Genomic DNA, 10,259 nt, shown 5'->3' with positions numbered 1-10,259 from the left:
CTTGGCGGCTGCTTGCCCAGCGAAAGCGTTCACTGGCAACGCTCGAAGCGCTGCTACTTCTGGCATAGCTTCCCAAGCGCAAGCTTAGGCTTTGCAAACGAGCACTACCGCTTGACCCTTCTCCGACAATTCACACACGCTGTGCCGCTGTGTGCCCACCCCCATCAGCACTGTGGGGAAGCACTTGGCCTGGGCAAAATTCCTCGGTGCTTTGAAGGCAAAAGCTTGGCAATACTTATTAACTACTCTTCACCCCCTACCTTGTGTACGGCCGTTACCCGACTATATCAGATTCGTTTACATCAAATTATCTCATGTATCGAGCTATTTCTGGTCACGGTATATTTGCAATGAGAATATATAGCAAAAATTGCGCCTATATCGAACACAAATACCAGCTACTCCCGATATCTCGAACGCCAAATGCCACCTAAGTGTTCCCCCTAGTTGGCTTCCCCTCAGGGCTCAGGAGAAATTCCGCCGGCAACTCCTAGAAGTGGTTAAGCCTAGCTGCTCATGGCTCGTGGGTAGCGGGCAGCTCTCCCCCCCTCACCCCTTGCTCCCCCTATCGTGACTGCACCACCGCGCCGTGTAGGGCGAGCCATCGGCACCCCCCCATTAAAAAAATGATCCTGGTCCACCTGCCATGCTTTTTTTCTTTTGTTGTGTTTGTGTCATTCGCACTTTGTGGGCTTTCTTCTGAAGTGTAGCTGGGGAGGGGCAGCGCTATTGTCACTAAGTAAGGGCTTATTTGACGGCTCCAGCTAGCGCAAAGCAGCTGAATTTGCCTTTCACCATGAGAGAGAGAGAGAGAGAGAGAGAGAGAGAGAGAGAGAGAGAGAGAGAGAGAGAGAGAGAGAGAGAGAGAGAGAGACCTTTATTATAAAAGGATGACCACTGGTCTTGATGGACGAAAGGAATGGGGAGGGAGAGTAATAGAAAATAAACAAATGCTGGTCGTTCTCAGTAGAGTCAATAACTGGGCCAGTTCATGGTGATCGCAATAGGGATCGCAATAGAGTCAAGAGTTTGTGCAGGTTTGCCGGTTCGTTCGGGGGAGGACCCACTCAAGCAACCCGTGCTAGACCGCTTTTAATTGAATAAACTGCTATTTCATATAATAGTTGTGCATCAGTTGGTTGTGGATCGGGATATGGTTGGGGTGATTTGAATTTACGGTGCCTGGCGAAAGCTGGGCACCACCAACCTTGGTGTGTGAGGTCTGATGGAGTGGTGGTTTGGCAGTAAGTACATCGAGGGGGCAGGTGAGGGGTATACCACTTGCGAAGTGTTTTGGGTGTGTAGGCTGAATTTGCAATATATTTGTTAAAAAAGATTTCGCCTGAGCGGGGATTAGGAGGCTGAGGTTGCCAGCTGGAGTTTGCGCTTTTAGACTGGCGCGTCGATCCTTCTTGTGCTGGTGGATGCGCGTCACTGGGGAGGGCGAGGTGGACCGCAATGGCCTTACCCCAGGCACCAGTGGAGGATGGGGGGGGGACTCTCCTGAGCGGCCTCATGGGCCACCTGGTTCGTGGCCAGGTACCCAGTCGATGGTTGTGATGATCTGACAGATGGAAGAAAATGGTTCGTGGCCAGGTACCCAGTCGATGCAGATGTTGGTGTTGTTTCGTTGGAGGAGTCGAATTTGAAACAGAATTTCGTGGAAGACAGGGTGGGCGGAGTCATACGATTGCAAAGCTGTGAGGGCCTCGTAAGAATCTGCGAGTATGCGTATGGAGGGCAGTAGAGGTGGGTCACAATCAAAGATGATAGCTGACACTAGTACGTGGTTAATAACATACAGCTCCGCATCAAGGCTGAAAGTTCTCTGCCAAGTATGGTGGTGTACCCTGAGAGAACCGCGGCCTCGGGGCATGTCCAAGTGAGGCCCGCGCCATGATGGTTTACGCTTGTGTCCGTGAAAATGTTTCTGAAGGCGATCCCTTTGGAGGCGTCGGATTCGCCCCTGTCGCAATGATGCATTACTACGCTCAATAGGTTTGCTGTGCGTAGAAGTGTCAAGTGCTGGTCGCCGCCAGCGTGCAATGGGGAGTGGGTAATCGAGAAGTACTGGTAGTGTTCTGGCGTCCCATGCTGCTAAGGCGTGTCCCTGGTGTGTAAGGGGTCTTTAAGCTGGCATTCGTAAAATGAGTGGAACGCGGTGAGAAGTCAGACGGCCTCGTGGCGCACAAGATTCCCAATAGCACAATCAGCAGGGAGCTTAGATTAACCTTCTCGAACTAGGTTCTGGGCAGATGTCACTCAAGAAACCGCCTGGAATTGCTTCAAATCTGCTGGCTTGTGCATGCCGGTGATAACTTTGAAAATCCTGAAGAGTGCAGTGAAGTCAGCACCGGTGTTGCCGAAGGGTGGAGCGAGCTGTCAGAATTTTCGGACGTCGTTGCTGGATCAACGGTCGGTGAGTTTGTGTGTGTGGATGATGGTGTCTTGACCATGGGGGAGTTTGTAAAACTACATTGCCGACATTGTACCGAGTGCAAGTGAAAGCAGGCGCAATGAGGAAAGTAACGACGATTCTTTGGCCTCAACCTCTGAGGTGATTGGTGCACTCGCGCTAGTCTGGTGCTTCTTCGCGAATGTGAAAGGTTGCGGCCTCAGCTGCTCTGACTCTAGACAATGTGAAGAAGTGCGTACTGTTGCAGGCGGCGATGTTGTTCAAGCAGAAGAAGATACAGGACTATTTCATGCAAAAGTAAGGCAGTTTCATCAATAAAGTGTTTTTATACATGGTATATGCTTTTATGATGTCCAATTCCTTGGCATGCTTGTATTGAATTATGCTGCAAATTAAACTGATAGGTGTTTTTTTTTTTGTGAGTTCGCTAATACTGGGTTTGGCTGTATGTGTCTTTTTCTTTGTTTTCGTTTCTTTGCCTTTTTGTGCGAATGGCTTCCACTGGCTTCTTTTTTGCTACAGCGGATTTGCGTCTGTTACGTCGGCAAGCAGACTGGCACACACCACAACCACCCTACAATAAAGAGTTCTGCACGGCTGTTGTCCACCTATTGTACTCCCGTGCCATCACGTTCAGGTGTCACTTGGCACGTACTAAATTGACAAATATTTTGTTTCAAATTAAGTTTTGTAAGTTTTGTGAAGCAGGTAGGTCAATTGGTCCCTTGTGTAGATATTTTGTCTCACCCATTGATTCACACTTACCCTTCTTCATGCGGTACTGGTCACTGGTACAACATGCTACAGGAGTCTGGTGGCCAGGTTTGATGCCTCCTGCCCCCAGAATATCTGCTGTATCTACCTATGTTGCCATCATTAAAGTGTCACACAGCACCATATATACTATAATCCCATTACCTTGCAGTAAAGGTTCCCGCGGCGGCACTTAACAATTTTTCTCCGAATTCCCAAGCTTTACAGCACTCTGCAATACCATCACGGCCACATGGTCTTCGTTTGGAGCATTCACTGTGTACCGATTTTCACAAAACTTTGCTTCTGTCGTTTTTTAGCCTGGACTTGTGGGATAAGAGTGCTTCAAAACTACACCCGCAAAATTCCCCAACGAGTTTGGAGACGCCGCGAAGGGTTCGACTAGCTGACAAACAGGCGGCAGGTTCCAAAGGGCCAGGACGAACCAGTAGGTTTATTGTCCGAGGGGTACAGTGCATATTGATTGCCACGACAGGACCAAGAACTACACCATACGTAAAATGAGTGTACCGTAAAATGAGTGTACCTACACCGCCATTACCTCATTGCCCAACCTCAAACAGGCGGCGGTGGCTGAGGCTACATGTGGGCCGCCAGTGAGGTAGGCCGGGCCTGCCCGCACGTCCTATTCTGGTCAAGGGCCCCGTTCCAAACGAGTGGCGACCCGAGGGTGGAAGAGCTGCGTCTCCCTAGTGAGCCCTTCTTTCGGTCCTCCATCTGTTACTATCAGGGTATTATAACAGATGACAGTTCTCTATGCAGGAGAGCTGTTCGCCGGCCGTGGCCCCGCGCATCGTAGTCAGCTTTTCACTAGGTCTGTGACTTGTGCTGTTTTGAGTTAATCGAGCGCAAGTAAAGCGGGAACATTTCGCAACGCTTTTCGCAGCCCGCCTTTAATTTTGTCGCTGATACGACTCGGACCGACCCTGCCGCCACAGACCTACCGTTAGGCCTACGTAGAAGTACGGCTCGGGACCGCGCGGGAGCACAACTGGCAGCACTATTGGACAGCGTGACTGCTAGCGTTCTGAACTGAGTTATAGGAGATCGGAAAAACGGTTCCGGTACGGTAACGTCTACCGTCTGGACGCCACTGTGCATGCGCAACACCCTACTGTAAACCGGAGCGGCTTGGCTGACATACCGAGACGTACCGTGTTCGTCGTTCCAGAGCGGACGGCCGCTTTGGAAGAGTTTGGTAGACTTACGCTTCGCTCACGCCTAGTCGAACGGATTGCAAATATAAGATCGTTTAAGAAAAATAGAGAGTTTTAGCTGACCGTTTTTCACGCTCCGCTCCGCTCCGATAGCAAGCGGAAGCGCCATTGCGCAGGCGTGGCGCGCTTGGCCGCGAACGGCATTGGCTCCGGTCGCACTGACCGTGCCGCTAATACCGGAGCGGACCGTTGAAAACGGTTAGCTAAAACTCTCTAATGAGGTTGCAACAAGTGAAATCCACACGATTCTAATTTCTGACAGCTCAAGCAGCAAGCGAAACACGGTCTCGAGCAGCAAGCGAAACACACAGAGCGACGCATGTACGATAGCTTCTTTTAGGTTAAATAAAGGTGATCCGGCTACATAACTAGTATTAGCAGCAACATGGGGCCCGTCTACAAATCGGCGAGTGAGGTACAGGTGGTATCGGTGCAAGGGACTCTCAAATACGACGAAAAACTAAAAGCAGTCAGCCGGTTGTACTGAGAGCCCAGCTTGACCTGCTGGCGCCATATATTGAGATGGCGCCAGCAGGTCACCGGCGACCTTCAAGCGAGTTGGTCATCACGCGACCCCAGCGCGTCTGACAAGGGGGACAAGTTGGGAGAACTCAATTTCCCGAACACAACGCTGAGCAGCATAGGAAGGCCGACGGTGAACCAGCTTCTCCCACGAGCCAAAGACAACGGACGGAGCTCGGCACCTACGTACTGCGCGTCCAACCCACAGTGCGCTGCGGCATGACTACCGTCGACCCTGAGGACTTGAACCGAGCGGTTAGCTCGTTTTCTGCGGACGCTGCGCTACTGCGACACCAGATACTGAGAGTAAGTAAGCTGTCCAACTATACGTGCGACCCGATTCAAGCGGGCCGCATTCGCAAGATAACGGAGCTCCCGCTGCAAACAATAAACCCAATCCCGGTACGGGTGCACCAAGTACCCAACGAGGGCATGTCGTGAGGCGTCATCTACCGTTGCAGGACGAATGAGCCGAAGCAAAAACTCGTGGAGGCCCTCTACGCCGATGGCGTGGAAACTCTGGCGGCGCGTCCCATGGTCTCCCGGGGCACGGTGCTCCTACACTTTGCATCGCCACAACCGCCTAGGAACGTACTCTACATGGGGCTTTCTGCGAAGGGTGGAGTCCTACGAGCAGCGCTCGCTGGTGTGTCCTCGCTGCCACAACCCTGCAGACATAAGACGTGCGTGTGCCCGGCCGAGAATCCAGTGTGCAGCACTTGCAGCCGATCTGCTCACTCGCCCGGCGATTGGCCCAATGGGGAGCGCAAATACTGCGTCCGTTGCAGGCAAGATGGCCACATGGCCATAGAACCAACTTGCCCTGCCCATGTTGCTTTTGAAGAGAAAGCCAACAAAAAACGTGCCACCTCTACACGCCAGCTGCAATCTAATAACCACAGGCGCCGTGGAAACTGATGCAGGCGGAGACGACACTAGGCACGCCCACAACTACCATGCAAGCAATTGCACCCAGCCCAACAAGCACTGCCGCACCGGGTGTGACATGTGAGCACGGTGACTGCTATAACACCCGAGGCTGAGCTAACCAGCATTCAGAGCAAAATGGAACAGGAGCACGAGGCTTACAAGCAAGATATGCAGCGCCTCCAACAGCAGATCAACAGCCTACAAAAAGTGGTAAAAGACACCAAGAAAAAATACGCGCTGAAACGAAAAGCATGCGAGGAGCGTGTGAAAATGCTCAGTGCTAACATATCGCTGGCATGAAACAAAGCAGGCACAAGTTGCCGGAGCAGAGTGTGGGACAACGGCCTTCTCCCGGCAGGGAGGATAAGAAACCAGCGCTGCACGACTTCCACACCTCAGACTCAACACAACAGCACAGCAAACGGCCCGACCAAACCCCAACAGCACAGCATCCCCCTGACCCCCAAAGTCCACTAGCACGGCAGAGCACCACCCAAGAGCCAACGTGGCTGGAATCCTTTCAGGACCAGCTACTACAAGAGCGACTGCTGCAACAGCACATTCAACTGCAACAACTAATGCAGCAGCTCATGCAGACGGCCATGCAGCCTAGCACAGAGAGACCTCCTAGTCGCGGTGAACATGGCCCGGAACAGCAGCACACTGCCTTCTCCGCCTGAGCGACCCCCTGACGTCTTGCAGTGGAAGTGCCACGTGCTGCGACAGAGCGCGACCGAGCTCAACGAGCTCTTCCGCCTCCCGGGGCAGCCAGCTGCACTTCTTCTGCAGGAGACCAGGGGCACTGAGCCGGGCGTGACCGGCTACAATGGGTACTTTCCGCCTACCATTGAGCACGCCAGGAATAACAGGGGGCAGCAAAAGAAGGTTATCGAAGCTCAGGCCTCAGTTTTCATACGGCGTGACATCCCGCAGGTACAGATCGACAGGTCGGCCTACCACAGCCGAGTGCAGGAAGTTGTGGCTGTCCGCTGCACTCTTGGCGAACGCAGACTTCTCATGGTCTCGTACTATGGACGGCCTGAGCCCAGCTGTTCCAGGCGTGGCTGCATGGCAGAGTGAATTTTCAATGGATGGCACACCTCCGGCAGCACTACCCAAAGGACTACATTAGCAGGCAACTTTAATGTGCAACACCAGGAGTGGGGTTCCCAGAAAATAGACGCCAGGGGCCTGCAGATCAAGCAAGCAACCAAGACGGCACGCTTAATACTGGCCAATGACACAGATTACCCGACACGCTGCAGCCCCCGAGCGGACCAGCGGGACACCACCCCAGACCTCACCTGGGCTGACAAGGGCCTAGTGACGGAATGGAATGCGGGGCGGACCCAATGGGCTCGGACCACAACCCACTCTGGCAAGAGCTGTCTGTGGGTGGCTGCACAGGCCACCCTCGCCGGTCCAAAGCAATAGATTGGGATGCGTTCCGGAAAGCAGTGGCAGAACATGACAAGAGGGCCCCGGTAACCCGACAGCTCCTTAGATCAGCACAGGAGGCCACACGTCATCTGATGGTAGACGAGTCAGGTTCTACCCCGGATAATCACTTACTGAACCCATGGACCACACGGGAGAGCCTTCACAAGGTCTACTTGGCCAATGACCGGCAATACAGGGATCTCCTCCGAGTGTGCAACAAAACTGCTCAGGCTCGCCGATATGCCAAGCAGCTTGCCCGTTCGAGGTGGTTTGAATACTGCGAAACCTTTGAACACCAGCACTCGCAAGTTATGACAAACCCACCGAACCATGTCCGGCAAGCATAGGACACAAAACTTGGCACTCAACATACAAATGGCCTTAGACCTGATGCCAGAAGAATTCGAGGTGGCCGCCGCTGAGGCATTCTTCCCACAACCGGCCATCCCAGCAGACCCACGCACTTATGAACCAAGGAAACCAGCCAGTGACCTGGGAGCTGAGGCACCATTCACTCTGCAAGAGGTGACCCTGGCCCTGCATGCTGCCAAACGTGCGCAGTGCTCCAGGCGAGGATGGTATCACTTGGCAAATGCTCCTCAACCTTGACGAACCAGCAGTGGCAAAACTAGATAGGACGGCGCCCATGGCAAATATATTTTTGCGCCCCACATGATGAAATGAGTGCAATTATTATTATTATTGTGAGCACAGTCTCTCAGTCTTATCGGATATCGTGTCCTGCACTGGTCAATCTCACCACAACTTGCACCAGCCAGGAACCCTCCCATTACCATGATCGCCTTGCCGACGGGGGCGTTCGTTTCGGGCTCCATCTTGGCTGGTCTCACACCAAGGCCGGTTGCACCGTTCCCTTGCAATAAACGCTTCACCAGGACCCCTGGTCGACGTCTCGCAAGTGGTGGAGGTTGCCAACATCGATCTCTCGTACTTAGGCCACTTCCGGTACTTTCCTGGAGCTCCGTTCGGGTCGGCGACTTGCCACAATGACTATGGCTAATGCGACGACGGCTAGCACTCCAACCTCTTGCTGGACTGTCACATGCCGGCAGCGTGACCCCCCGTTTTTCACTGGACTCCCCGGAGACGACGTAGAAGACTGGCTTGACAGCTACAACCGTGCGAGTGCCTTCAATCGATGGAACGACTCCTCCAAGCTCCAGAACGTGTCGTGGTCCCTGACCAAGGTGGCAGAAACTTAGTTTTACAAGAACAAAGCAGATTTGACGGACTGGGATTTTTGGGACTGCCTCCCGACGTTCAGAAGCGGCCAAAAAGAAATTGCAAGACCGCATTAAACAACCAGGCGAGCCATATACGTCATACATTGAGGATGTTTTGGCCCTCTGTTGACGCGCCAACAAAGACATGGCGGAGGAAGACCTTTTTCGCCACATCCTCAAAGGAATTAACGCATTTGCGTTCAACGCGCTCGCCATGCAAAACCCCTCCAGTGTTCGTCAGATCATCACAACCTGTCAGCGCCTTGACGATCTACAGTCGTTGTGTTTGCAACAGACCAAGTTGGACACTACCTCTCACCATGACTCCGACCTACGGGCGCTTATTCGGTCCATCATCCGTGCTGTCCCGCCTGGGCCGGCGGGGACTGAGGGTTCAGGACGATAACAACACAGCACGCAGATCGCCGTGATAGTGAACGCTTTATTTTGTGAGCCTCGCCTTTTTATAGCGGTGGCTCAAGGAAAGGAAAAAAAACCACGTGAGGTACTGACGTCACGATACCAAGCCTGCAAGTTCGCAACGTCAGGATACAACAATCCGTGAGGAACTTTACGGACAGCCGTCATCTGAGTATGCGGGTGTTCACTCTCAGTCACCCGTTCCTGGGTTGCGTGGGGTCATTCGCAAAGAGCTCGCCTCCGTCACGTGCGGCCTTCCCCCGAAGCGAGACATTGCCTCAGCGCCGCCCGCCACCCAGTGCTCCTGCGGTTCCTCTTGCTCCGTCCTTCCCGCAGCCTTGCCATCCACACGTGGCTCCATTGTCTACAGCTCCTCCGCAGTCCCTCTACTTCTCGGCCTGGCATCAGCCTCGTCCCTCGTGTTATTACTGTGGCATTCGAGGCCATATATCTTGTTTTTGTCGGAGATGCCAGCAGGATGAACGCCGCGCCTACCTTGATTTTTCTCGTGACGACCGATGCCAATTTTACGACCCTTACCAGCAGTCTTTCCCGTATGCTCCACGCCGCTCCTTTTCCCCGCCGCCGGACTCGTTGGACCAACAGCGCAACTCGACCTCTTTCAGACGCCGTTCGCCTTCCCCTCACCGTCGATCTGCATCGCCCCTTCGCCCGGCTTCTCCACTCCATGAAAACAACCCAGAAAACTAGGAGCAGTTTTTGGAGGGGAAACTGCGTCGCTTGGAAAAATGACAAATCCTCCTGCTCAACCATCGAAAACGTTGACTGTATTTGTTGAAGGCCTTCGAGTAGACACCCTTGTAGATACTGGTGCCAGCATTTCGATTATCAACGCAGATTTGTGTTCTCGTCTCCGAAAAGTGCGTACTCCTTATGTCGGTCTACTCCTACGTGGTGCTAACGAAGCCATGATTAAGCCTTCTGGAGATTGCACGGCACGTGTTCTCATCAGTGGAGTTCTTCATCATATTCAGTTCGCAGTGTTGTCGCCATGTGCTCATCAAATCATTTTGGGATGGGACTTTCTCTCATCATCGTCTGCGGTAATTTCCTGCCGTCAACCCTTTATTCACCTTTCCAACACCGACCTTGCCAGTTTATCAGGGCAAAGGCTGCTGCACCCCGGGGAAATTAGCTGGCAGTCGCGATGCACAGGTTCACCACGAAGGCAACATTTTCATAGGCACGCTCAAAAAACTTTCGAAACTCTTCAAACAACTTATTCTCTGAAATAATGGTAAAATTAATAAAATCACAGTCTCTAATAAGTTACCC

Source organism: Haemaphysalis longicornis, unplaced genomic scaffold (assembly GCF_048455015.1).
Source record: "Haemaphysalis longicornis isolate Haplotype H1 unplaced genomic scaffold, Haemaphysalis longicornis Haplotype H1 scaffold_1, whole genome shotgun sequence".
Taxonomy (NCBI): Eukaryota; Metazoa; Arthropoda; class Arachnida; order Ixodida; family Ixodidae; genus Haemaphysalis; species Haemaphysalis longicornis.
Note: the sequence above shows the minus strand (reverse complement) of the source record.